Source organism: Phocoena sinus, chromosome 15, assembly GCF_008692025.1.
Source record: "Phocoena sinus isolate mPhoSin1 chromosome 15, mPhoSin1.pri, whole genome shotgun sequence".
NCBI classification, from domain to species: Eukaryota; Metazoa; Chordata; class Mammalia; order Artiodactyla; family Phocoenidae; genus Phocoena; species Phocoena sinus.
Window position 1 is genome coordinate 353,981 of NC_045777.1, and position 26,669 is coordinate 380,649.

A 26,669-nucleotide genomic window follows, 5' to 3' on the forward strand; every position below is an offset into this window, starting at 1 on the left:
GGGTGCGGCCACAGCGGGAGCTGGTGGGAAGAGTCGCTTCAGGATGGGTGGAGGTTTAGGTGACAACTTGCTCCAAGGTGTGACTCTGGAGTGGGGGACTGGAGGTGTTTGGAGGTGGGGAGGTGGAGGGGACATCCAAAGAGGGCCCTCACGACGTCTCCACGGAAGGCAAAGGAGGCGTTTCTAGTCTTCACCATCACAGACACCACCTCTGTCACGGCCAGCAGCCCCTGTGACTGTCCCCTAACCACAGTCACCTCCATCACCATGGCCCTCAGCGCCATGATCTCTTCCCATCAGCATCACCAAAATCCACCGTCCCAGGCACCACCATCACTGGTTCGTTCACTCACTCACTCTGTGGGCAATAGTCCTGGCATGGAATTGCACTGGGCTCTGGTCATGGCGATGAGCAACACAGGTGATGTCTCTTCCCTCGGGGAGCTTACAGCCTAGTGGGGCAGAGCGAAAACAAACACATTCAAAGGTTTAGAAAACGAGCGTTAGAATGATCCCGCAATCCCACTCCCAGGAATTTACCCCAAAGAAATGAAGTGAATTTGTCAGCTGGTAAGTGGTCCATCCACATACTGGAAAGAAAAGGAGTGGATAACTGATGCATAGAAGGAACACCCCTGCTAAGGGAAAGGAGCCGGGACCAGAAGACCCCATTCTACGTGGCTTTGTTTGTGTGAAATCCTGGGAAAGACAAAACTATCGTGACAGAGAGCGGATCAACGCAGGGCAGGGCCGGGCAGGGCCGGGGGCAGGATGAACAGCAAGAGGCTGAGGGGACTGGGGGGTCATGGGAATGTTCTGTGTCATAATAGTGGGGGTGGTTACACGACCGTCAGAGCTCATCAAATCGTGTGCTTCAAATTGGTGAATATCATTGTATATAAATTATACTCCAATAAAGCCTCATTTTTCTAAAGACGTAAGGATTGTGACTGGAGTCAAGGAAAGCGTGCGGAGGCGCTGGGGACGGAGCCGAGGGCTGGGGGCGGTAAGGGCTGGGTTTGGCCTTGTCCTCCTGGCAGAGGTGTCATTCCTCTTGGGTCACGAGCTAAGTCCGTGGTTAATTCCCCTTTGGTGATTTTTTTTTTTTTTTTTTTTTTTTTGCGGTACGCGAGCCTCTCACTGCTGTGGCCTCTCCCGCTGCGGAGCACAGGCTCCGGACGCGCAGGCCCAGCGGCCATGGCTCACGGGCCCAGCCGCTCCGCGGCATGTGGGATCTTCCCAGACCGGGGCACGAACCCGTGTCCCCTGCATCGGCAGGCGGACTCCCAACCACTGTGCCACCAGGGGAGCCCCCCTTTGGTGATTTTAACTCGGGTGAACAGAGGCAGACCCAGACTCAGGCTGTGCGTTGACGTAACTCATTTCTATAGGCTGTTTTTAGATGGGACATCGTTTCCCACCCAGGTAACCAGAACAGGCCGGCAGAAGCGTCTGTGAACGGCTAGTGGGCACTTGTGTCGCACTCACCGCTGGCCAACAGGCGCAGGCTTGCTCCCGGGTCGGGCAGCCTGGATGCCGTGATATCCTGGCACCATCAGCTCCCAGACCGTTGAGCGGACGGTCAGCCGTGGGCTGACGGTGCCAGCTTGGGGGGCCACGCTTGGGGGGCTGCTGCTTTGCTGCGGGAGGGGGTGCAGGAGCAAGGGGTCCCCGTGGCCTTCCCCCCACCTTGACTGTCCCTGGGTTTCTAGTCCTGGGCAGGGGAGGGCTGGGCCGGCCTGAGGTCTGGGCCCTGGGCCCTGGGATTCACATGGAGGAGTGGGCTCCCAGCAGGGGTGGGGGCTCCCCACGGTGCAGGCGACGGTGACCCCCTGGCCTTCTGGCCTCTCCCGTGACCTGTGGGGCTCCCCGAGGAGGGGCCCTGGGCCTGGTGCCACCGGGGGTGGGTCCACACACTGGCGGGCCAGGAGGGGCCTGGGGGAGTGTCAGGGACTGGGGTGTTTCTTTGGTGCTGGCTCTGCTGTCCTTCCCGAAGTCACGGCCGTCGGTGCCGGGCCCATCTCGGAACTGGTGAGCCCCAGCCCCAGTGGCCTTTTCCCCCTGTGGCCTTGACTGGGGCTGGGAACCTCCGGCCTGGCGTCCTGTGTCCTGCCAAGAGGATGTCCTGTCCTCCAGGCCGACTCCCGCCCTCCTCCATCCCTCTGGGGCCTCCAGGGACAGAGGTGGGGGTGTGGGGGGTGGAGGGGATTTGGAAGCCAACCGGCTGCCCCCTGGCCAATGGGTCCCTGCCCTGTCTGTCCTCCAGGCTTCCTCCTCCCCGACCCGGATGCAGCGGACAGAGGCCCCCAGCCCAGCACCTGGGGTTTTCCAGGATAGACTCTGGTTCCCCCGCAGGGTGGGGGGTGAGCTGCTCCAGGGAACAAAGGCCAGGGGAGGAGGGGGAAGTGGGGAGCAGGGCTAGGAAGGGGAGGCCCTGAGGCCACAGCGCCATGGGCTGCCGCCCCCATCCCTCTCTCGGTTTCCTGTCCTGAGCGGGCGTGGCCAGAGTGCGGGGGAAGAGGCTTCGAGTCAGCTCGGCGGCTCCTGCCGCAAGCCTGCCCCTCCTCTGGGGGAGGGGGAGGCCAGGATGGGGCATCTTGGCCGGTACGGTGCTGAGAGCTCAGGAATACTGGCTGGTACTTGGGGAGCAGGAACAGAGTGCGCTGAGCACCCACACCTGTAGGCCCCTCCCACATCAGCCTAGAATGTGGCCTGAGGGTCCTCGCTGCACCCCCAGCGTCTATGCTGTGTGTCTGCGCGCGCGTGTGCGTGCGTGCGTGCGTGTGTGTGTGTGTGTGTGTGTGTGTGTTTCCAGGAGGGCTAGGTGTCTGGGGAGGGCGGAGACCGTCTATGTGTCCCTGTATTTGTCTGAGTCTCCGTGCATCTGGTATGTTTCCGAGCGCGTCCCTGGGCCACGCGTGTGTGCTGGAGTCTGTATCCCAGGCACGTGTCTGCACCTTGGGGTGCCCACGTGGCCGTCCTGTGTGTCTGTACTAGTGGGGTGGAGTGTGCTGTTTCTCCTCTAAGGTCAAGAATGACCAGTCCCCCCCCAGGAAGCCCGGACCCCGGGAGGGGTGGTGGCAGGAAGGTAGCTGCTGGGCCTTCTCCCCCCCCACCCCCAGGCTCTGTCCACCTTCAGCAGCTCTGGCGAGTTAAAAATAGCCCCGGGGCCTCTGGAAGCGGAAGGGGTAGAGGCACCCGCGGGGGGAGGGCGGAGGGCGGAGGGCGGGAGGCACCCCCGGCCCAGCAGGCAGAGGGCGGGTGTCCCGGGCCCACGCCAGCACGGCGAGGCCAGCCAGCCCGGCTCCAGCAGGGTGGGTCACACATCCTCCCGGCCCCACCTGCGAGGCCGCGCGGGACCCCCCCCCAACCGCCTTGGGGCTCCTTGGGGCCCTGCCCTTGAGAAAGCGGAGAAGGCCCTGGGGCAGACAGCCTGGCAGAGCCTCAGTCCCCAGAGGTCGGAGGGGCTCCAGGGCTGCCCCCTCCTGGCCCCCACTTCCCTGGAGCCCCAGGTAGGAGGCAGGTCGGGGCAGGGAGGGAAGAGGACAGACAGCCCCAGGAAAACATCTTCCCTCAGGGAGGGGTCAGTGGAGGATTTGGGGTTTTTTTGTGTAACTGTTTATTGACGTACCACATACATACTGAAAAGTGCACATACCTTGAGTACATAGTTAATGAATTTTCATAAACCGAACACAACTTCTCACCAGCACCCGAAACAGGAGAACAGGGCATGGCCAGCCCAGGAGGCCCCCTGGGCCCACATCCCAAAGGCTATCGCTGTTTGACCCTACTGGCTGTTCCGCCCGTTTCTGAAGGTGGCCTGCCGTGGAAGCGAGGCCACTGTGGAGCCGGGAGTCCAGGTGGCTGTCCTCCTGGCTGTCCAGTGTCCCTGTGTGACAAGCTGCATTTCACTTACATACCCTGCTGCTGGTGGGCAGTGGGTTTTTCCAGTTCGGGGCTATTGCAAAGAGGGCGTCCTTGAACATGCTGGGACGTGTGGTTTTTGTGAACCTGAGCACGTATTTCCTCGGGCCCCCTAGAAGTGGAGCTGCGGTTGGAATGGTCGCAGGTCTCGCTGAGGATCTTATGGGGTCCCGTGGACACTCCCAGAAATGCTACCATTTGCTCCTGCTTTCAGCGAGTGCACACTCGGGGACTCCTAGACTCGAGGCCTGGCCTCGGGCCTCTCCAGCCTGGGGTCTGTTTGTTCTTGGCCAGGCTGGGCCTTGGGCTAGGGTCTCCCTGGGCGAGGCTGTCCTCCACCCCCCAGGAGGGCAGCGCCCATGCGCCCTCCACCAGGCGGGCACGCCCAGAGGAGGTGTCCCATCCCAGCGGCCCACACCCACCCTTCCTTCCTCAGGAAAACCTGTGGTCTGATAAGGCCTCCAGGCTCTGGTTTTCAAACCACCCCGGCACCAGGACCCCCCAGGGGAGGAGGGAGCAGAGCCCCGCGCAGCCCAGCCCGCAGCAGCAGCAGCAGCAGCAGCCGTGGACTGGGGAACTGGGCTCTCGCACTCCCAGACCCCTCCCGAAACACAGAGGCACACGCGTGGCCACAGAGATGGTCTCTGAGCGTCCTGGCCGGGTCTGGGGGCAGTGAGGCGGGGCTGGTCAGACCAGGTGGGATGGCTGCTCCTCCCGGCTCCCCCCAGGCAGGGGCCTTCCAAGGCAAAGGCCCCGAGTTCCTCCAGCCCCCTCCCCTGGCTTTCCCCCGCCCCACCCCTCTCCTGGGTGTGTGGGGTTGAGGGCTCAGAGGAGGAAAACTGCCCTGCAGTTCTCACTCACCTCCCAACACCAGGCAAACACGGCCTCTTCCCAGGGCCTGTCTGCCTTGCCTGGGGTTACCAGCAGCAGCCCAAGGGTGACCCCAGCCTCAATCCCGTCAGGAAGATGTGCCCCCAGGACATCCAAGGCTGGCAACCGCAGCAGAAAGCCGGGAGCCTGCTCTCAGTGCCCGCCTGGCCCGGGCCCTTTATCGTGCCCACCTGGCCCTGGTGACTGTTAACCCCCGTGATAACGATGTTGGCGAGGGAGGTGGCACCTTGGGGCCGCTTTTGTGTGCTGCCGTCTTGCTCAGCCCACTCAGCTATGCTAGGTGGGCTCTTCAGGTGCAGACTGTCACCCAGAGAAGTAAGTGATTTACCCAAAATCACACAGTGGGCGTTGATCCTAGTTCCGGCCAGGCTGGCCCCTCAGGACCCAGGACACAAGAGGGAATCTGACATGGCCATGCCCTCATGGAGCACAGGGAGGGGCAAAGGACAGTCAAAAAGTGCAGGCGTTAGGCCAAAGTGGAGCCCTGTCTGGGCGGGCTCCACTCTCCCTGAGCGAGAGTGCGCAGCTGTCTTGGCGGGCTGGGGGGCAGGGTTGGGAGTGGGTCCTCAGGATGGCTGAGAACCACCAGGTGGGTAGGAGCAGGAAAGGCATTCTAGGTTGAGGGAACAGCAGGTGCAAAGGCCCTGGGGCAGAAGAACCGCCGCATCTGGGCCCTGGCGGGCTGGCGTGTGAGGCTGGTGTCAGGCAAAGCCAAAGCGCAGGCACGGTGCCCCTGCAGCTCTCCTCGTCCACAGCAGGTGTGTGGGCCTGGGACCCACCTGTCCGCAGGTCCGGTGGAGGGTGGGGCGTATTCCACTTCATTTCAGGTGCTCCCCGCTGCCCTCGGGCTGGGCTGCCCTGGACGCTGGCCGTGTGGGGCACCCGTGGGAGGGAGTGTCACCAGCTGTGGTGGGGCTGGCTGCATCCCGGAGCTGTGCCAGGGTGAGGGAAGGGTCCCTCGGGGGCTGGCCCCACCTGGGCAGGACTGGAGGTCAGTTTGCCCCATCTTAATGGGGGCCCCTGAGGCCCATAGCACGGACTCTGGTGCCCCACCCCTCAGCCGAGCTGGGGAGAGAGTCCTGGCTGGACTAACGGGGTCTGAGGTTGAGGCTGGTTGGAGAAGGGGGTCCAAGCCAGGGCGGCCCTCCAGGAACAGCTGTGGGAGCCCCCCCAACCTGCCAGGGCCCAGGTGACCCGAGGGTAGGGCTTTGCGCGGGACCCCTGCCCAAGCGACCTCTGAAACCCCATCGAGCAGGGGATAGGAGTGCCCTGCGGTCACCCTTCTGCCACATGACCTCCCCTGACCCCAGCCACGCTGGGGTGTGGGCTGCGTGCCCCAGGGTCAGAGGCACCCAAGCCAGCTCCTCTCCTTCAAGGCCTCCCCGCCCCCGCTGGGCACCTGCAGCCCTGGCCTTACTCCACAGACCCGCGTGTCTCCCGGGCCCACACCCGCTCTGGTTTCCTGTCCCCTGAACAGGCACCCGCCGCCCCGCGGCCAAGCGGATAGGCAGCTCCCCCTGCTTCTCCCTCATCGACCGCGTCCACTCCACCCAGGGCTCGTCAGCTCTCGTCCTAAACACATCTCTGGATCATTCGATCGTGCCCGTCTCCTCTTCAAAAGTCTGTGACGGGACCTACAGCCTGTGGAAAACCCCAGAAGCTCCTGCCCGGCAGTCGCCACATGGCCCCACGTGGCCTTTGAGGTCATCGCCCCCCAGAGGACCTGGGCTCGGCCCAGCGAGGACTTCCCCCCGCCCGGCTCAAGCTGCACGCTGTTCACCGCCGCAGCCACGTCCCCCCCTCCTCATCCGGAGGGCGTCTTGCCCTCGTTCCAGAGATTTGGGCGGGACCGCCTCCTGCCCAGTGTCCAGAACTGGGCCTGGTTCCCTCCGGAGTGAGCAAAGCGGGACACGCACTCCCAGACACTCTTGTACAAACCTGGCAGTCGCCTCTGAACAAGCACACACAGACCCAGACACACAGAGACACCCATGCACCAACACACACACACACCCGAGGAGCCCACAAACACGTGTGCAAACACACAGGCATGACGAAGGCTCATGGCAGCTGTCAACAGAAACAGCCCCAGACAGGCTTCGAGGCAGTGAGATGGATTTCATGCGGTCTCCTGCAGCGGGGAGAGACTCCACTCCAGCTGAGACAAAGATGCAGGGGGTTCAAAGGGAGAACAGACTGGGACAAAGCACATTTTGGGGTTTGGCAGCACGGGGATTTCTTTTTTGCCTGTGCTGCACGGCATGCAGGGATCTTAGCTCCCTGACCAGGGATCGGACCCGTGCCCCCTGAAGTGGAAGCGCGGAGTCTTAACCACTGGACCTCCAGGGAAGCCCCAACATTGGGATTTTTTGAGCAAAAAGACAGTGTGGGGGGCTGGAGTCACCTTTAGGGACATGACGGGTGCAAGTGGAGGCCAGGCTGAGGTTGGGTCTAGGCTCTCGGCAGGGCACTGGGGCAAGTCCTTCGCGGGTCCGGGGTTTACACCCCTGGCTGCTGCGCCCTGAGGGTGGGCACACTGGGAGCCGCCGGGAGCCTTTGGATCCAAAAGTGAAAACGAGCCCCAGGCCTGAAGGAGGAGGTTTTGACCCATTGATTGGTTGGGTCTTTTTACTTTGGACTGATTTTAGGTAGATGGAAAAGCGGGGACATTTGGGAGTCCCCAGAGTTCCTGTGTGCCCCTCCCCCGGCCCAGCTTCCCCTAAAGTTACCACTGCAACCCTGAGGCAGCTTCTAAAGTGCAGCTCCGACCCTACTTGCATTTCACCCGTTCTTCCATCAATGTCCCTCTCCTGCTCCAAGACCGCATCCAGGGCACCGCATTGCAGGGGCCCTCACGTCTCCCCAGGCTCCTCTGGGCTGGGACCGTTTGTCTGACAGCACTTGTTTTCATGACCGTGACAGTTTTGAGGTGTGCTGGTCAGGTGTTTTGTAGCATGTCCCTCAGTTTGGGTTTGTCTGATGTGTTTTCTCACGATCACACCAGGGTTATGAGCTGGGGAGAAGACAGCAGCAGAGGTGAGGGACCCTTCCTGTCACATCATATCAGGGGCCTGATGTCCCATGATGTCCCTGATCACTTGGCGAGGGGGCTGCCTGCCAGGTCTCTCCCCACTATAGCCCCTCACTTTCCCTTTTCCAGCCTCTTCTTCAGAGGGGGTTCCGCGCTCAAGGAGTGTGTGTGTTCGCCTCCACCTCCTGGAGGACGCCAGACTCACGGCCCTGTGTTTACGTCGGCTGTGTCACTTCGTGCTTTGTGACACATCCAGCAGGACGTTATTCTGATGCGCAGATGGCCCCGGCTCCGGCCACCTTTCCCATCAGCTCCCGTGTCCCTCTGTCCTTTGCTTTCTGAGCCCTTCCGTCCTACCAGCACTGCCACAGGCTCCCCCTGTATTTTCCCTGCCCCGCCGTGTCTCCAGGGACCCCCCCTTCCCGGGTCCACTCTGGCTGACCTCTCAGCTGACCTGCTCGCCGCCTGGCTCCTTCCCAGAATAAAAGGCGTCCTGTCTTGCTCTCCAGTACTGGGACGTACGTGGCATGTGGCAGGTTCGATGTGCTCCATGAATGTTGCTGAGTAAGTGCGTGAATGGGTGGATGGATGAGGCCGAGGCAGTGGGCTGGCACCGCACAGGGTTGGGGCCTCTCCAAGCCCACCAAAGGGACCCCAGAACACCCTCCTCTGATGGGAGGGGAGGGGCCTGTACCTTGTCCAGGTGGGACAGGGCCCCTCATCACCTCCTTTTCCTCCGCCTCCCAGCCCCTAGCACAGGAGCTGGGCCAGGCAACCCCACGGGGAGACTCCTGGCACACAGTAGGTGCTCAGAAAATGTGCCCCGTCCCGCCCTTTCCTCCCAGGACGGAGCTCGGTCAGGCTCTGGCTGACTGTAGCCCCCAGCAACCCCCTTCGTGTCCCCGCCTGGCCGCTCCCGAACAGGACCCTGGGGAGAGCCCGGTGTCCCTCCCCACCCCCACCCACCATGGCTGTCTGCAGCTATCACCAGCTTCTGCAACGCGAGCCTCCGTGGCTGCGGCCCCGGGGAGCAGCTGCGTTCCTCTGCGGGGACGGAGGCCCCCAGCCCCCTTGCCCTGCTCCAGCGCTGACTGGCTGCTCCCCCGCGGCCTCCCAGTTTCCAGAGCCCGCCTGAGATGGAATTACAGCCCCAGGCCCGCACCTGCGGCTGGCAGCGGTGCCTCCTGGCTCGGCCGGGCCCTGTCTTCCCTTTTCCTCCCAGGGCCAAGCGAGGTCCCAGTTGGGTAGGATGCCTGCCGTGTGCCCAGGGGAAGCGGGGGCTGTGGAGACCCCCCGTGGGGGTGGGGCGGGGATCAGGGAAGCGTCCTCAGGGAACGACGCCTCCACAGGAATGAACAGGGAAAGGGGGGCTTAGGCAGGAAGGGGGGCGGCAAGGAGAAGACTTGGAGCCGCAGAGGTGGTGGGGTCAGATGATAAAGTGACCCGGACCAGACCAGCGGGGAGCCCGGTGTCACCATCCGCGCTCAGGCCAGCCTCAGGCAGCTGAGCCCTGGGGGCAGGGCCTGCGGCGGCGGGGTGGGGGGTGGGGGGCGGGGGCGGGCTGGTGCCCCCCAGAGAGAAGCCTGGTGGGGTGGGAGGTGAAGTGCCAGGAGAGGACAAGGTCAGCGGTCAGGCGAAGCTGTTCACAGACCCGCAGGGACAGGCACCAGCTCCACCCACAGTCCCCGGGCTTGCCCAGGCTGCCGCCCACCCCCGAGCTGGCCTGGCTGTGCACTGGCACTAGGGACGGCGGCTCCGCCCCCTGCCGCCCCCCTGCTCTGCCCCGTTCCCGCCCCACCCCACCTCCAGCTTTCTGCCCCTGCCCTCTGACACCAGCCCCTCCCAGGCACACGGCAGGTGTGGCCCAGCCTCCGTCTGGAGTGAAGGTCGGGAAGGCAGGGCCCCGGTGCGGGCCTGGGGCTGAGGGGGCGGGGGCTCAGGAAGGGAGGGGGCTGGCATTTGGCAGTGGCATTTTGGAAGAACGGTTGCGGGTGAGCGCTTGGAATGGAACGGGGTGACAGTTGGCGGTGGCAGCTGGAGCGGCAGTGGGGCTTGGCAGGGGCGCAGGCCGGGAGGACAGTTGGGGTGGAGCAGGCGTGGGCTTGGCAGGTAGCCTCTGGCTCTGGAGGGAGCTCTCGGGGAGGCCCAGCGGGAGGGCAGGGCCAGCTGGCACCAGACACGGCCGAGCCAGGCCCAGGAGCAGGCTCCAGCCTCAGCCAAGCGGCCCCCGGCCCACGGGTGGGGCTCTGCTGCAGCCCAGGGCGGGCCCCCAGTCCACCCGCGGGGCCCGGGATGACGCGCAGAGGCGGTTTCTGCGCGCAGCGCGGGCATCCTTACGCTGCGTCTCCTGCCCTGCCGTCAGCCTCTCTCCCTCCCTGTCCGCTTCCAGCAGGGGCTCGGAGAGGACAGGGACAGGTTCTGGGCAGTTTCCTGGGAGGGGCAGGACTCCCGGGGCTGTTGCCATGGGGACGGCTGAGCAACACCACTGGCTGGAGGATAAACAGGCAGGTTTCCTGACCAGTGATTGCCACGAAGACAGCCCTAGGGAACCCAGCTGGGGTAGACTGGGAGACGCTGCCTGGGGGGAGGTGGGGGTGGGAGTGAAGGGCCTGGCGAGGGGGCTGGCCCAGGGGCGCACTAGGAAGGGAGAGGTGAAGGGACGTTTCTTCCCAAAGCGCCTCTGGGCTCTGCCTCACAGGAGCAGCCCCGGTGTGGGGCCGGGTCCCCTCCCAACCACTCTGCCCCCTGAAGCCACACAGTGGGGGTGGAGGGCGGGCCGAGCGCGTGGTGCAGGGGCCCTGGCAGCCAGGCAGCTCTCGGGACCGAGCCTGCCCTTCAACGGCCCGGGGTCTGCAGGTGGGAGTGAAGGCAGCGCGCTCAGAGGGGCAGCCATCGGCAAGTTCATCTGCGGGCCTGGCCTCTTCTGCACCTCGGCCCCCGGGTTCCCAGCCCTGGCCTCAGGGATGCTTAATCTCTCCAGGCCCCCAAGGCGTCTCCTGGGCAGGCTCCAGAAACGCTCACACACGTGGCTGGGGCTGAACTTGCAGAAGGACCAGCGTGTGGCAGGGACCACTGACCATCCATTTGTTCATCTGTCTTGTCCTCCAGCGAAGCAAGGGGCAGGAACCACGTCTGGTTCATCGTGGCATCTCAAGCACCTCATTCCCCAGGCCCTCCCAGACTCCCATCTGTTGGCTTTGCTGCCTCTGGACACCAGGTGCCATGGCTGAAGAGTGCTACTGAGGCCAACCCCGCATGCTTGGTCCTTGCCTGTTGCTAGAGCCACCTCCGGGGCAGAGCTGCCCTCACGGAGGCCACATCTCTACTGATGGCGAAGGACCCACTGGTTGTCAGGTGTAGATCCCTCCTAGGGTCTGCGCCAGTATTAGGGGTGAAGTGCAGTGTGTGTCACCTGCTCCAGGGTCCGGGGGACCCCAGCGAGAGTGGAGGCTTTTTGACCAAGCCTGGCATCTGCCCGCTGTGAGTCCGAGCCTGGGCACTGATGAACGTGGGGCCCCTGGGTCTGTGCTGCCAGCATCTCCCCATCAGAGCAGATGCACCCGGGTGGCCCCAGGGAGTCCAGCCGCATGACCCCCCTCGTCCTCCAGCTCTACTGAGAGGCCACAGCTGCTACTAGCGGCTCTTTTCTTCCTTCTTTTCTTTTCCCTTTCTTTTTCTTTCCTTCCTCCCTTTGTCCCTTTCTTTCTTCCTCCCTCCCTCCCTCCCTTCCTTCCTATGATAGGGGGTTATTAGCTCCCAGAAGCTTCAGTGTCTTCAGTTTTAGGCAAGGCTTGATCAGAGCTCCCTGGGACGGCCCTTGGTTCTGCCTTTGTGGTCTGTCAGCCTCATGCTCAGGCTGCTCGCCCTTCTGTTTGTTCTTGGAAGAGAAGAGACGAGACTCTCAGTCCCCAGTCGCTGGCAGGGCTGCTGGGGTCGGGAGGGTCGATTCATCGTCATGCAGGGCAGGGGAAGGGGAGAGAGAGTTCCAGGACCCCAGGGACTCATTCCAGAACTCAGTGAGACTTTCTACCAAGACCAGAAGCCCTAGGCTAACAGGTGGGGTGAGCCCTGGTACTGGTGAAAGAGGCTAGGTTCTCGTGGGCAGGCCTCCTGAGCAATGGCTGAGCACCACTGTGTGCTCCAAGGCAGCCTCTGCAGCTCTCCGTTCTGCAGGGACGATGGACGCAGCACCCTAGCAATGCTGTTCTCCTTGGAGAGTGTCTGGGGGTCGAACCTTTTTGGTGGTGAGGGGGGCTCTCTCCGGGGGTGGGGGGCAGCCATCAGGGGAATGGTCCTCCTCTGTTTGGCGGGCTGCCCTCCTCAGTCTCCCCAGCATCCTTTGCTCCATGGGCTACAGCTGCACTCCAGGCAGGCAGGTGGGGGAGGACCCCCGCAGAGAGTGCCCTCCGTCCCATCAGGAAGGACAGAGTGACCAGAACCTCCTGGAGGCCGAGAGGCAGCCACTTCTGAGGATGGCTGTACCCAGCCCCCACCTGAGAGGGCCCAGGAAACGTGGGCCTGCGGTGCCAGACCCGGGGTCCTCCGCAGGAAAGGCCTGGGAGGGGCCCTGTGCCGGCAGGGCCAGCGCAGGCAGCGGGGAGCGGGGTGAGGGTGTCTGCACAGCCATTTCCAGGCGCCGGCTGCAGTGAGGGAGTGTCCCAGCCTTTCATCGCTGGCTGCCAGACCGCGGCCGCCCTTGTTCACTCAAGGAGAATCCACCCCCCCACCCCCACCCCGCAAGCCTGCCCTCCTCCAGCAGCCCAGTGAATGCCTCCTCACACATCCTGAGAAAGCATCCATAATGGCCCGCCGCCTCCCACCTTCCCAGGAATTCCGCGGCGCTGGGCCCGTAGGGAGGTAGAGCGCAGACTGCCTGCGGCGCCTCCCCATTGGATGGCCAGGTCGTGCTCGACTCCCTTGCCGCGGCTGGCCAGCCACAGGCTCACCTCCCTTCCCACCGTCGCGTCCGGGAGAGGAAGCGAGGTGGCCTTTGCCCCCGCACAGGCCAGCCAAGAATGCGGGGCCACGCTTCCCATTCTGCCCGCCCGAGGACTCGAGGACAGCGGGGGCGAGAAGGGACGCGCAGGGCCCATCTCGGGCAGCACGACTCGAGATCGCTTGCGGGGGAAGCGGGGCACCCGCTGCTTCGCAGGACCGCGCACCCCCCCAGACAGACCTCGCGGGGGGAAGGACCGACGCGTGCGCGGCCGCCGATGCTCCTCAGTTGGCCAAACTCAAGCCCCGGTGGCAGGCACCGTCCCGTGGCCCCTGCCCCGCGGTGCGCCTCTCGCTGGGCGCGCCGAGGTCCCCGACAGCGCGGCCCCGAGCCCCTGGGCGCCGTGGGAGCGCTTTTTCTCTGCACAGCGCGCAGCCAGCACAACCGGCGGGGAAGGCGCGAAGTTTGCGAGACACGCGCGGCGCGTCTGTGCGTTGGGGGGCGCGGACAGCCTGCGGCCCGGGGACCCCGCGCCCCCGAGGAACAGGCGCGTGGGCAACGCCAGGGGCGCAGTACGGGCAGGGTTGGGTTGCCCTCGTCCCGACCCGCATCTCCCATCGGTGGTCTCCCGGCTGCTGGGTCCCCGTGGGAGGGGGCTCCGGCGCCTGGAGACCCCACGCCGCGCCGCCCCCGCCCCCCGCCAGCCCAGCAGAGGGGGCTTCCCACAATTCCGAGCGAGCTCCAGCCCGCACTTCCGCTGTCCGGCCGCCCACGGGGGGGCGGAGGCGAACCGACCCCCGCCGAGGCCCCCTCCGCCCCGCGAGCGGAGCCGGCCGACCGAGGGGCGGGGCGGCGGCCGGGCCGGCGGGGCGGGGCCCGGGGCGGTGGCCGGGGCCGGGGCCGGGGCGCGGGCCAATCAGCAGCGGCCGGGCGCGCGCCGGGGGGCGGGGTCAGGGTCCGCAGGCGGGGCGCGCGCGCGGGCGGCGGGGGCCGCGGGGTTGGAGCGGCGCGGGGGCGCGCGCCGGCCTGACGGACAGACGGACGGACAGACGGACACAGCAGCCGAGGCGAGCGCGCAGCTCGGACCCGCCCGGACGCAGCGCTCGCCCGGCGGCCACGGCGATCACCCGCGCTGGTCCGGCGGCCGCGGCGCCCGCCCTCGCCCGCGCCCCATGGGGTCACAGGTAAGCGGCGCCGGCTCATTGTCCGCGGCCGGGCCGGCGCATCGCGGCGGGGCCGGGGCTCGGGCCGGGTCGGCCGCTCCGGGCCGGGGCCGCTCCGAGTCGGGCGCGCCCCCGGCGCCTGCCCCTCGCGCCCCGCCGCGCCCCGCCCCGCGGGGGCGCCCTCCCGAAGGCGATCGGCGCGCCCGGCTGTGGCTCCGGGGGTGGCGGTAGCGACCCCCGCCCGGCTCCCTCCGTTCCCTGAGCTCCGGTGGCGCGGGCGGGGCGGGGCGGGCGAGGGCGACGCGGGGTCCCGGCGGGGCTGCGCGCGGAGGCGGAGGCGGCGACGGGGCTGCCCCGCGCCCCTCGCCCTCGGCGCCTCCTGCCGCCGCCGCCGCCGCCGCGGTCCCTCCCCCGTCACCTCCGAAAGGGGAATTTTCCAGCTGGTAATTTCTGCTGCGTCAACGCCCGGCCCCAGGAGGCAGCCCGGGGGCGTCCTGGCGCCCCCCGCCCGCTCCGCCCCGCGCGCCCCCCGCCCGCGCCTGCGAGCCGCACCCGGACCCACCCGCGCCGAGTTTGCCAGGAGTCTGAACTGCGGGAGGTGGGCGCGGCGGCTCCCCGCACCCCGCCGGGCCTTGGGGGTCATTGTCTCCCCCTGAAGCCGGGCACCGGCCTCGTCTCCATTTTAATTACTGGCTGAACCTGGGCGCAGGGGCCTCGAGGCCGGGTGGCTAGAGAAGCGCGGAGGGGACGGGGCGCGCAGAGCGGACGGGGCGCGCGGAGGGAGCGGGGTCCGCCGCGAGCGGCGTCTTTGTTTCTCTGTAAATAGACATGTCAGTTTCACAGGGTAGCAAGAGTCACTGTCTGACAACTCAATCCCAATGGCAAATGGGGGATTTTTCTGCACCAGGAGGAGGGTTCTGGCTAGTTGGGGTTCCTCCACCCCTGCTAACAAATTCATTATTTGTAGGTTTAACGGAGCACGCACAATAGGGCTGGACGGAGGAGCCTGGGTACAAACCAAATGGGCGAAGAACTGATATTTTCTGACACCGAGGAAATACAAAAGAAAGTTTGACCGAGATTCGCAGCGAATTTCCTCACGCTTTCCGTGCTCCAATCTCAGCGACGCGTTTGTCGTGGATTGCGGAGGCAAGATTGTTATCAGCATTGTTTACAGAAATGCTAATTAGGCAACGGGTTTAGCGAACCCGGCTGGGCGCAGACACCTGTGCGGAGTCCTCGCGTGCGTTTTAATTGTATCGGTTGTAGAATCTTTCATACTGGATTTATCATCAAAGCTAACTTCCCTTTTGGGTAGCAGACTGTGGATTCACTCTGTCGCTGGCCTGCGTGCTGCCTGTGAAAGCAGTGTTTCCACTCTACAGGAGTGGGAAATAGTTTGTTCCCCAAAGGCAAATTTATGGAAGGGTTTTTCACGTGAATAATGAAGTAAACAATAGCATTTTATCATAGTGGACTCCTTCCTTCTCCTTGCTATATTTCATGGTAGTTTTAGGTGCTGTGAACTGGAAACTTTGGGACACCTTGCTATTACAGAAAGGACTAAACGAGGGGCGTACTGAGGCAGAAGTTACTGGATTTAAGTAGGAACTTAGACACCGTGTTCCCCTAAAAAGCTAGTCATTATTTTTAGATCCTTTCCTGAAGGGAAGGAGGTGTGTGTGTGGAGTTCGCTCTGAGAGTTCTCTTTAGGGAGTGGTGGAATGGACGCATTTAGGCTAAACCCCAAATTCAGCCTTCCTGGAGGCCAGCCTCCGGACAGGATTTCGTTAGGCCTCGTTGACATCACGCTGTGTGAAAGAATTTTGTTTCGATGAGATCAGTTCTGTTCAGGTTTAGCTGTTTCGTGTTTGAAAATGAGCTGTTTTTCCACGTCCAGTTTCCGATGTTCAGGACTGGCGGACTGTTGGCTGCAGGGGCTCTTGGGCGCTCTGTGTCCCTGCTCGGTCACCCAGGGCAGGGGGCCACCGGCCTCTCCTTGGTCACACATTAGCACAGGAAGGTGAGGTCGACCCTGAGAATGGATGAGACTCCTCCGGGGACCTGGAAGGACACCCTTTTACAGTCAGAAGATGTGTTATTTGCAAACACGTTAAGCCAAATATTAACAAACTTTCCAACACGGTCCTTATGTGGGGTTTTTCAAATTAAGGGAAACTGGGCCACTGTGTCCCTGTGGTCTGTGTTTCTGGGGCAGCTGTGCTTCTGCTCTGCTCTCTACCAGAGGTCCTGGACCAGCTGAGGACAGCCCAGCACAGAGGCTCCGTGAGCCGTGAACTTGAACTCGTTCCTCGTTTTGCTGGTGCTTCACGTGCCCAGGTGCCCTCCTGGCCTGTGTGGAAGTAGGCCGAGAGTTCTTGTGCCCCGTTCTGGGGGCTTCATGTTCTCATAAAAACGGAGGCTTTTTCTCCTCTCTGATTGAACGTATTCTACTTTGAAATCGGTTGAGTGATGGTAGGTTGTCAAGAATTCCCTTGTGAATCTGCTCCCTCCCCTGAACAAAAGAGATTCTTCTTCTTGCCACAAGTGTGCTTGAATGGCCTAACTCCCAAGAATACACAGATGATTGAAAAATCGCCGCTGAGGCCACAAGGCTCATTTCGGTCTTTGCAATGCGGTTGTCTTGTTCCGATCCTGGCTCTCGTGTCCTCTGCTCTTGGCTCCGGCTCTGGTGTGACCAGTGCAGCTGTGGGGTCTTCAACCGTGGGATCGCTTCTGCCTTTCTAGCTTCAGTACTTTGTGCGCCTGACACGTGCGTCCCCGGGCTTCGTGTTCTGGTTTGCTGATGATGACAGAACACGTCCTCTGGTTCTGCTCGTAGACGGAGAAATCATGGAAAAGAAAAATAACTGTTTCTAACAGACTGAAAAGCTGTTCTAGTAAAGGATAAGGACAAGCTAGACCAGTCAGATCCGACCTTGGTGTGATTTATGCGAAGTTTCCCCTTCAGTATCTCTCAGCAGTGCCTTTAACTCTTACTAGATTTTTAAATGACTAAGTATTTTTAAATGCCATTATTTGGATTTAAACAGTTAGCGACCCAGGCACTTTAGAAAGTTGAGAAACAATGTTACCATATTTTTCAACAGCATTTACGGGGAGGGGGTTGTGTTTTGACAGGTGTGTTTTTTGAGTCATGTTAGACATTCCCAGAGTTTCTTACTCATGACGAGTTTTGGCCTTATCGAGGGCTTGCTGTGGACCAGCCTTCAGGCAAGGTTGGGGACAGAGTTCTCACGGAGGGGCCGGTGACCCGCTGGGAAGGGTGGGGGGGGCGGGAGTCTACAGGAACCACTGATGGGACCTGATGTGGTGACAGATGCTAGTGAGGGCTCGGAGCAGGACGGGGTGTAGCCCACCTGGTGGGCTCTCTAAAGACTCTTGGAGGGAAAGGGCCCCGATGGGCCCGTGGCGCCAGCCTCCGGTTCCCGTACGTGTGCAGCAAATTCTGTTCTAACTTCTGCTTTGCCGAGAGTGGGTAGCCAGTGAGAGGGCAGGGCTCTTGGGGCCAGGCAGCTTTTGGGGGCTGATTGGCTGTCGGGATGGGGGCGAGAGGTGGTGTCGTTTCAAATGACGTCTTCCAAAGCCCATGTTTCAGCACAGGAATCTCTTCCTGAACATCCATGCCCACAGACCACCCTTCGTCTCCGGGAAGCTGTCCTTTTCCTGGCCCCCAAGTGGCACCCCAGCCCTGCTTGTCCGAGTGGACCAGCTGTGCAGCCCTCTCCTGAAAAGATCCGCATTTGTGTATGAAAACCCTCCTGTCAGTGCCGCGTGGTGGCCTGAGGCCCCGCGTCAGACCCCTTCTGTGTAGAGCAGAAAGAAGGCACCTCTGTGTCTTGGGCCGCGAATGGACGGTTCGAGGATGTCAGGCACCCAGACCTGCCTCTGTGAAGGTGCACACACGTGGGCGGCACGGCCCGGCGGCTTGTCACCCTCTGAGCCTGTGTCACTTGGCGCGAGGAGGGTCTGACCTGTGTTCTGCGGCCGCTCTGAACGCTGTCCCGCGGCTGAGCCTGGGGCCGGAGAGCACAGTCAGGACTGTCGCTCAGCAGAACACGAACGCTCCAGACCCGGCGCTCACCGGCCTGCACTCCGGACAGACTCCCAGGGCTCACACGCCCCCAGTCACAGAGGTGGCTGCACCGAGTTACACGGGGATGGTGTGGGCGTGCACGCGGACAGGAGGGCTTTCTGGAAGCACACTCACGGGACCCGCTCTGGGCCCGCTGGGCGAGGGGAGGCACCGGGGCTCTGCGTGCACTGGAGAGTCGGTTACGGTGAGAGGGTGGACAGGGCGACGGAAAAGCCACCAGGAGGGTGGCCCAGAAGAACCGGCAGGGGGAGGGTGAGTGTCAGGCGTGCTGCAGACTCGGGGGGAGGGCCAGGTCGCCTGGGGGAGCTCAAGGGTGTGGGGCAGGCGGGCAGCGCATCCGCCTCTGGTGTGAGCGGGTCAGGCAGGCGCCTAGAATGGGCCTTCGCGTACTGCTGTGGCCCCATCCACGTCTGAAGCAGGTTTATTTTGTTTTCTCATCCCATCCCATCCAGAGCAATGTCGCTTCTGAACAGCAGTTTCCTTTTCCTTAGGAGGTTCAAAGACAGCTCAGAAAGGACTCTGCTTCCTTCGGGGGCAGGAGGGAGCCGGCTCCTCGGGGAGCACTCCCAGAATCACGGGGCCACTGGCTGCTCAGCCCAGGTCCCCGCCGTCCAGTCCCTGGGCCAGCGATGTCCGCTGTGCCCCAGACGAGGTCGAGTCACAGACGTCTGACGTTCAGAGTCACGCACACAGGCGGCCGTCGCCCCTTCTAGGGAGCCAGGCACCTTGGCCTAGGACCCACCCTGACCCCTGGCCTCTAAAGAAGCCTCCCGTCTGTGCTTGAGACCCGGTCCTTCCCGGCAGCCCTGTGGCGGCCGGCTCCGTGGCCCACGCCCCGTCTCACACAGAAAGTGGAGCAGGCTGGCCAGCCGGAAGTAATGATGTTTTTCCATTGCCTCTGGTGATATAGAAACATTGTTATTTCATCGCTTTCATTTTATATGAAGACTTTCTCCCCTCAACCTCAGAGTGTTTTGAAGAACTTTTCAGAAGTTCAGGGACCACGTATCGTGACAGGCTCGCTAGGCACCTGAAGAAAGTGGGTCTTTAATATTGGGTACCTTGACCTTTCCTATTTTTTTCTTTTTCTTTTTTTTGGCCACACCACGCAGCTTACGGGGATCTGAGTTCCCTGACCAGGGATTGAACCTGCGCCCTTGGCAGTGAAAGCACAGAGTCCTAAGCACTGGACCACCAGGGAATTCCCCCTATTTTTTTCTTACGTTGTTGGCAGAATGAGACCAGAACAAGGAGTGACAAGGCGACAGTGTCCTTGGACATCCCTTACCATTAGAGTCACTGAGCCCCACTGGACAGTGTGATACACACTTGGCTGTGGGTGGGTGGTCTTTTAAATCTCTTTCCTTCTCTTCTCTGGTCTGGCTTCTCCATCACCTGCTGCTTTTGATTCCTTTGTGGGGTGGAAATCCCACCTGCCTGGACCCGGCGGCAGAGGGAGGGTAGAGGTTTCCAATGGTGGCAGTACCACGTGGCTGCGGGGGCCGTGGTTCCTCTGTGATGAGCGGGGGCTCAGGAGGCCGCGGAGCTGGGAGCACTTCCGGGTGTGTGAGCGCCCTTGAGGGCCCGAGAAGCAGGTCGGGAAGTTAGTGCCGGGGGACCCGCCTTCGCTGTGGCCGGCGGATCTGCCCCATTGAGGCGGGGTGCTGTGGCCCCATCCACGAAGACGGGGTGTCTTCCCCTGAGATCAGCAGACTCACCGAGCCTTGGAGAAGCAATGCAGGGCGAGCGCCAGCTCTCGAGCTCGCCCGCTGCAGCCCGTGGGTCACACCGTCCTCACATTGACTTAACATTTCTTTTGCCTCGTCTTAAGAAGCAAGAATACCCGTGAAGTCGTGAGTTTGGTATCTCAGTTATGTTTTTCTTGGTGCACACTGAAACGGACATGTAACTGTTAGGATAGACAATGATTTGTCCCTTCTCCTGCTGGCAGGGAACGTGTACTCCCCATATCCCCTCAGCTGCTCGCTGGGAGGGGACCAGCACCCTGGCCCAGGGTCCAGGGGTGAGACTGGACTGTGTGGATCTTAGGTGGGAACCCCTCATGCCCCATCTCAGAGGCCTTTCCTACCGTCTGACCGGGGAGCAGTTGGTGTAAGTTAGGCTGCTGTTTAAATGCGTTCCCTGGGGCTGTCAGAGCACAGGACCACCAACCTGGCAGCTTGAAACAATAGAGCTTTATTCTCTCACAGTCTGGAGGCCAGAAGTCCTAAATCAAGGTGCGGGCAGGGCCACCCTCTCTCTGGAGGCTCCAGGGAAGGACCCTTCCTGCCTCTTCTAGTCTCTGGCGGCTCCTGGCAGTCCTGGGTGCTCATGGCCAAGACACATCCCTCCTACCTCCTGTCCTGTTCTCATGGCCTTCATTCACCCTGGTGTCCAAATTTCCCTCTCCTTATAAGGACACCAGTCACGCTGAATTGGAGTCCACCGTAATGACCTAATCTTAACTCTATTACATCTGCAAAGACCCTCTTTCCAAATGAGGTTACATGCCCCTGCAGTTAGGACTTGAACATATCTTTTGGGGGGACGTGATTCAACCCACTACACCGTTACAGCTTGTATTTGCCTGACACATTACCCCATACATTTCTCAATCCCAGCGTTTCCTGAGGCCTCTTCGTGTGTCTCCAGCTGTCACCTCTCACTCCTGCCCTTCCCTTGCTGGTAGAGCAGACGTGGCCAGTGACAACGGTATTGGTGAGTTCACTCTGCGGACCTGCACTCACCCCAACGCCTGCGGCAAGCCGGGCTCTTGGACCAGGGACACGGCAGCCAACAAGGTCCTTGCTCTGCTTCCCAGAGGGGAAGGGACGGGGCAGACAGATGTCGACACCTGCCACGGAGAGGGATGCGGCAGGGCCCAGAGGGAGGGCATGGGGCGGGGAGCAGAGGCAGAGCCCAGGGTCCCCAACGGGGCCACTGGGGTGGGTACTGGCTGCCGCCGCTCCAAAGCAGGACCCAGCCCCTCCTCTGGACCCCTCTGCATGGCTGGATACCCGTGTGCCCGTCTGCCCCCCCAGGTCGGACCCAGGCCTTTCTCGCCCCCAGGCAGCTGGTGAGGCTTGTGGCCTGTTTTCTGGATGGCGTTTTTATTGCTTCCTGTGGGAGACGCTGGAAAACGAAGTGTGGCAGCTGTTGAAACGTGGTGTTCACAATCTAGAAAACTTCCTTCCATGCTGAGGTAACAGGAGGAGCCTCACGTACCATCAGGCAAGGCTGTCAAGTGGCGGGTCTGAAAGCCCTGATTCTTACAGTGGTGACTGTGGAGGTGCCCCATGGTGACCAGCGGCCGTGGTTGTGGACAGGGCTGTTGTCCCTGGCGTGTCCTCCACGTTCACGGGCGAAGTCCCTCTACGGTGGGTCCCAAGGTCACCAGGAGCCTGGGGGCCCCACAACCTTGGGAGGCCAGGGTCCTTGCTGTCGCTTCGGTTGACCCTCACGGTCACCCCCTGAATGAGGACCCTCGCCTGCTGGGGTGGGACGGGGCGGGTTGCACTTGGGGTGGCGCCTCTGAGATCTTTATTCTGTTTTGTGCTGTTTGTTGAAAAATCGGAGCTGTTGATCCCACGTGGTGGTCTGGCTGGTGGCATCCTCTGACCGTAAGGAGCCCTGCCCTGTTATCCCGTGAGGGGTCATAGGGCCAGGCGAGGGGGACCCATGTGTCCGGTACTCAGGGTCCAAAGCGTGACGGTGACGTCTGCATCGGAATTTCTGGCTTAAAAACGAATCATTTTCATATCTGCCGCCTGCTGTGAAAGATGCTTGTACCTTCTGTTAAGGAGACACATATGTTTGGGGTTTTTATCTTTTTCTTTTCTTTTGGTTGTGCTACAAGGCAGTCGGATCTTACTTCCCCGACCAGGGATCGAACCCGTGCCCCCTGCGTTCGAAGCGCAGAGTCCTGGCCACTGGACGGCCAGGGAAGTCCCAAGGAGATGTATATGGAATTTTCAAGATAATTATCACCTATATAAGTTTTATTTGAAAAATTCTAGATTTGCCATTGGTTACTAAAGTATAGGAACATCTTGGAATTTTTTTTAACATAATTTGTTTGGCAAGATTATTCCTTTCGGATATTTTAATGTTTGTTTGGCGCCATGAGCTATTTTTACCTTAGTTTTTTCCCAGGTAAGTCATTTTTATCCCTGGGTAAAAACCACTCCTGGGCCTGAAGTGTGTGAGCTGGCCCCTCTAGAGCAGTGGCAGCTCATGAAATAGGTGTATGGATGGGTGATGGGAGCTTGAGTCTAGAATTTCTGTCTCATGAGGAAGACACTGGGATTTTGGCCGAGCTGGTGAGGGAAGTGGGGTCTGCTCATGGTTGTGGCCCGGTTTCCCAAGTCCTGAAAAGGTGAGGTTCTCGGATGTGTTCCTGTCCGCTGCCTGGACCCTGATAGCAGCCAGCACAGAATCGTGCCGGGGCAGCCCCGGCCCCAGAGGATGACACGGTGGGTCCCTGCAGGGCCGTCCCCAGCGTGTGCTTACCGGCCGGCGGGTGTGTCCAAGTGGTCATATGTCCAGCTCAAGGTCCTGGTGGGAAATGTCACATGGCTGCCACCCCCCTTCCTGGAGTCACTCAGCAATGTCACCGTATTTAAGGGGACCTACAAGGCAGCTCAGCACGCCTGGCCACTGTCTCCTGAGCCTGCGCCTTCCTCCAGGCTCCCAGGAAGTACTGGAGAAAGCGCTGGTTGTACTCAGGGCGCCAGCGAGGGGTTCCTTCTGCTCCTCGGAAGTCGGGGCTGGGGGCAGGAGGGAGCCGCCTGTGTCCCCGGGGGCCGCCCCAGGGCAGCCTGAGGTTGTGGACGAGACAGTACGTCCCTGCGGGGCTCTGGGCCCGGAGGGGTGGCCCATCCGCTGTCCTTTCAGGCAAGTGTGTGAAAGTCCAGCATGGACCGCCCATCGTGTGACCCCAGCCCACACGCGTTCGGGGCCCGTAGGAGTAGGAAGGTCAGCGTGGGTTCTCTCTCACCAATGCCAATTGTGCCTCCTGGTCGTCGGTCTGGTGTCATCCGGCCCCACGTGAGCGGGTGGTGGACAGGCATGTCATCTCTGAGTCTGTGAATAAGGGACTGGCGTGGAGGGATGGGGGTTAGAGCACATGTGCCGGGTCCGTGCTGCTCCGACACCCACTTATTTCTCATGAATTCTCAGCAGCCCTGGAAGGCACGTTGTTTTTCTCCTCCGAGTCGGGGCTGGTTCGTTCTCAGTGTGCTGGGGTTATTTCCTCGGGGGAGCTTCCAAAAGTAGAATCGGGGCTGAAGGTGCAGCACATCTGTGGGTCGGGGCACGAGTTCCAGAGGGACACCTTGCTTCACGGCACAGCCCCTGTGTGGGCTTTGTCCTAACACAGGGGTGCCCACCCCCAGCAGGCGCTGCCCGACCCCCCACTATGCCCCGTGCTGCACGGTTCTGTGGCAGGGACGGCGAAGCCCCCGGGTCGGGTGGGGGTCCCCTACCCGTGGGCTGCAGCCACTTGTCACCAGGGCGGGCTTGGGAAGCCCCTGTGTCCCCGAGGCCCTCCCCAGGTCAGTGGCAACTCCCAAGTCCAACCTCGTGAATCGGGGTTTCACATCTTAAAGCACCTTGGAGCTGTCCCAGCTGCACTTGACAGAGAGGGGCTTCCCTGGGGGGAGGCTATCCCTCCCACGCCAGAGGGGGGACAGGGTGCCCTCAACCTCCGGGCCCTCCCTGGAGCCCAAGCCCGGCCCCAGCCAGGGGGAGGAGGAACTGGCCCCCAGCGGCTCCTCCTCCCAGGGATTCTCCCCGAAGGAGCCCCCACCCCGGGGCCCGCAGCACCTGCTGAGATGGTGCCCAGCTGAATCCTAGTGGGTCCAGGTAATCCCCGTGCTGGGGCCCGTTTCCCGCCAGGTCTGTCCCACCTTGGCCTCCCGCGTCCATCACACGCCCCTGCCTCAGGTCCTGTGGCCTGGCCTGGGCCTCCAGCTGCTGCTGCGTCGGCCCACCCCCACCCCCATCAGGGCCAGCGTGACCCCTTCACTGCCGAGGCCTGGTCGGGTCCGGGGCTGCTGGGTCATTGACGTCCATGCTGTTGGAGGGCCGCGTGGTGCAGGTCCTCGTGGCAGACACACGCTCTTCATTCACCCAGCTGCCGTCCACCCAGACTTCTTTTACTCAGCATCTAATGCGTTTACCCTCTGAAAGGCCTGTGCGGAAGTGATAGTTGGGGACTTGGAGACATCCGATTAGTGGCTGAAATTCCATTGGATGCCAGAGCAAACATCTGTGCTGGTCCAGGCCTGCGTGGTGCTCTCACCGCTGCTAGCCGGAAAGTGATGGACCACGTTTCTGCCCGCCCCGGGTCCAGGCCTAGTGACCCATCAGTACTGGGTTTCCCAGGCAGCACCTTGGGTTGTTGGGTGGCTTCTCTCGTTTTCCAGCGATGCAACTTTTAAGAAAAAAGAGACCTATAGGGCTTCCCTGGTGGCACAGTGGTTAAGATTCCACCTGCCGATGCAGGGGACATGGGTTTGAGCCCTGGTCCAGGAAGATCCCACATGCCACGGACTAAGCCCGTGCGCCACAACTACTGAGCCTGCACTCTAGAGCCGGCGTGCCACAACTACTGAAGCCCGTGCACCTAGAGCCCGTGCTCTGGAACAAGAGAAGCCACCACAATGAGAAGCCTGCGTACCGCAACGAAGAGTAGCCCCCGCTCGCCGCAACTAGAGAAAACCCAGGCACAGCAAGAAGACCAACGCAGCCTAAAATAAATTTATAAACAAACAAACAAAAGAGAAAGACCTGTTAAAGATTCCAGCAGTTACTTGATGTAAACAAATGTTGCAAAATGTTAAAAAAAAAAAAGTGGTGTTTCTGGTTAAGGGTTAGGTGGGAGTTCTCTGAAATTATTCTTGTAACTGTTCCTTAGGTTGGAAAGTGTTTCAAAGTAAAATGTTGAAAAAGACAACAAAAGATTCCATCCTATGGCTTGAGAACAGGCATTGCTTTTAGGTTATTTCCTATTTAGATTCTACGTTTTTCTTGGCGGCAGGGCGCACAAGTGTTAGTTAACATTTCGAGTCACAGTGTATCTCAGATTTAAAACCCTTGGAAAGCATTCTTCTGCCTTGTTAAGCTGATCAGCTTTCTTTTTAAGAAAAATTTACAAAAATCTTAAGTGGATGTGTGGCTTTTTCTAGGGCTTTTGTAACGAAGTGCCGCAAAGTGATGGCAGACACAACAGAAATGTGTCCCCTCTTAGCAAGGGCTCCAGGGCTGTGCTCCCTCTGGGGGCTCTGGGGGAGGGTCCTTCCTGCCTCTTCAGCTCTTGGGGCCCAGGCGCCCCTGGGCTTGTGGCCACGTCCTTCCCGTCTCTGTCTTCGTCCCTCTGTGCATGTCTGTGTCCAGATGTCCCCCTTTGGTGACACATCAGACCCACTTGGGTTATGACCTCATCTTAACTTGGTTAAATCTGCCAAGATCCAATGCGACAATGAGATGGGGCAGGGCCAGGGAAAGACCCCGCAACCAGCCAGGTCGCGGGCTTTCTCTAGTTGTGGCGAGCGGGGGCTACTCTTTGTGGCGGAGCACGGTGTCTAGGCAGGCGGGCTTCAGTAGTTGTGGCTCACGGGCTCTAGAGCGCAGGCTTCAGTAGTTGTGGCTCATGGGCTCTAGGCAGGCAGGCTTCAGTAGTTGTGGCTCACGGGCTCTAGGCAGGCAGGCTTCAGTAGTTGTGGCTCATGGGCTCTAGGCAGGCAGGCTTCAGTAGTTGTGGCGCACGGGCTTAGTTGCTCTGCGACATGTGGGATCTTCCCGGACCAGGTCTCGAACCTGTGTCTCCTTCACTGGCAGGAGGATTCTTAACCACTGCACCACCAGGGAAGCCCGGTACTGTCGTTTTGTTGACCACCGCCCCCCGCAAGGGTGTGCACCAGGACAGCGTCGAGATGTGGTCCCTGTGTGGAGAGGCTGTCAGATTCGGTGGGAAGGTGTGAAGCTGTTGGGAGACAGAGGCACCTTGCGAGCCATAGTGGGAGGAGCCCCTGGAGGCTCCCTTGAGGAGGAGGCAGTGTCACCAGCTGGGCGCTTGCGTCCCTTTTGTATTCCACAGCAGGGTTTGCCTTTGTCGCTCCACCTGTATAGCGAGCACTAAGGGAGCTGACAGTTTAGCTGCCCGTTATGATGAAGCGTGGTTTAGAGACGAAACGTCCAAAATGGGGGTCGAGTGTAGCAGGAGGTGCCTGGGAGCACAGGTAAAGTGCTGACCTCTTCCTCTTTCTCTCCCCAGTCCCACAAAACAAATTCCCCCGACCAGCTTCCCACCAGCAGAAGTGACAGAGCGCTCGGGCTGACGCGCCTGGCCGGGGCCTCGGCTCTGGCTTAGGCCTTTATGGGAGGTCCCCCCTGTTCCTGCTTGGTCTCTTCTGTTCTCTCCCTGCCCCTACACTTGTTCCCAGGGCCCTGGGCACCCTCCCCTGTGCCAGAACCCGAATCAGGATGTCTGGGACCCCCCCCCGGGGGGGCTGCTCTCCCCTGAGAGTCCAGGTCTCCCCTCAGTGTGTTGGGCCCTGGGCTCTTGGTCTCGGTGGCTGGTGCCACCCTGAGGCCTACACTGGC

General features: G+C 61.4%; 1 protein-coding gene across 2 annotated transcripts in view; it reads left to right on the forward strand.

Annotated features, from left to right (window-relative positions):
• Positions 1-13,806: 13,806 nt before the first annotated feature.
• The window catches only part of ZBTB46 (zinc finger and BTB domain containing 46), a 57,644-nt gene continuing 44,781 nt past the window's right edge, over positions 13,807-26,669 (forward strand). For both annotated transcript variants that reach the window (XM_032606170.1, XM_032606172.1), the window contains exon 1: positions 13,807-13,969. The gene's annotated coding sequence lies outside the window, so the exon portion shown is untranslated. The remainder of the gene's footprint in view (positions 13,970-26,669) is intronic.